The following is a 1,403-nucleotide window of genomic DNA, read 5'->3' as shown; positions in this document are numbered from 1 at the left end:
TCTTCAGAGACTTGAAGTTTTTGTCATACAAATATTTCACCTCCTTAGTTAAAGTCACACCAAGGTATTTTATATTTTTGTGACTATTGTAAAGGGTGTTGTTTACCTAATTTCTTTCTCCCCCTTTTATCCTTTGCGTAGGGAAAAGCCATTGATTTGTTTGAGTTACTTTTATATACAGCTACTGCACTGAAGCTGTTTATCAGGTTTTGGAGTTCTCTGGTGGAATTTTTAGGGTCACTTATATATACAATCATATCATCTGAAAATAGTGACATTTTGACTTCTTCCTTTCTAATTTTTATCCCCTTGATCTCCTGTAGTTGTCGAATTGCTCTGGCTAGGACTTCAAGTACAATATTGAATATGTAGGGAGAAAGTGGGCAGCCTTGTCTAGTCCTTGATTTTAGTAGGATTGCCTCCAGCTTCTCTCCATTTACCTTGATGTGTCTACTGGTTTGCTGTATATTGCTTTTATATGTTTAGGTATGGTCCTTAAATTCCTGATATTTCCAAGACTTTTATCATGAAGGGGTGTTGTATTTTGTCAAATTTTTCTCAGCATCTAATGAGATGATCATGTGGTTTTTGTCCTTGAGTTGGTTCGTATAGTGGATTATGTTGATGGATTTCAATTAAACCATCCCTGCATCCCTGGGATAAAGCCTACTTGGGCATGATGGATGTCGTTTTGATGTGTTCTTGGATTCGATTTGCTAGGATTTTATTGAGTATTTTTGCATTGATATTTGTAAGGGAAATTGGTATGAAGTTCTCTTTCTTTGTTGGATCTTTTTGTGGCTTAGGTGTCAGAATAATTGTGGCTTTGTAGAACAGATTGGGTAGAGTACCTTCTGTTTCTATTTTGTGGAATAGTTTGAGGAGATTTAGAATTAGGTCTTCTTTGAAGGTCTGATAGAACTGTGCACTAAACCCATCTGGTCCTTGGGCTTTTTTTTTTTTTTTTTTTTGGTTGGGAGACTATTAATGTCTGCTTCTATTTCCTTAGGGGAAATGGGACTGTTAAGATCGTTAATCCGATCCTGATTTAACTTTGGTACCTAGTATCTGTCTAGGAAGTTGTCCATTTTATCCAGGATTTCCAGTTTTGTTGAGTATAGCCCTTTATATTAGGACCTGATGATGTTTTGGATTTCTTCAGGATCCATTATTATGTCTCCTTTTTCATTTCTGATTTTGTTAATTAGGATACTGTCCAGATGCTCTCTAGTTAGTCTGGCTAAGGGTTTATCTATTTTGTTGATGTTCTCAAAGTACCAGCTCCTTTTTTGGTTGATTCTTTAAATAGTTCTTTTTGTTTCCACTTGGTTGTATTCAGCCCTAATTTTGATTATTTCCTGCCGTCTACTCCTCTTGGGTGAATTTGCTTCCTTTCCTTCTAG

At 36.1% G+C, this 1,403-nt stretch overlaps 2 protein-coding genes across 2 annotated transcripts in view; both read left to right on the top strand.

Annotated features, from left to right (window-relative positions):
- Enpep (glutamyl aminopeptidase) overlaps positions 1-1,403 on the top strand; it is a 112,453-nt gene that overhangs the window by 84,798 nt on the left and 26,252 nt on the right. The window lies entirely within an intron of this gene.
- Positions 1-1,403, top strand: part of LOC110319862 (vomeronasal type-2 receptor 116-like) — an 18,154-nt gene that overhangs the window by 2,496 nt on the left and 14,255 nt on the right. The gene's annotated exons all lie outside the window — the stretch shown is intronic.

The sequence above is a fragment of the Mus pahari genome, chromosome 4 (genome assembly GCF_900095145.1).
Source record: "Mus pahari chromosome 4, PAHARI_EIJ_v1.1, whole genome shotgun sequence".
In the NCBI taxonomy this organism is placed as follows: Eukaryota; Metazoa; Chordata; class Mammalia; order Rodentia; family Muridae; genus Mus; species Mus pahari.
This window is presented reverse-complemented; position numbering and strand designations above follow the sequence as displayed.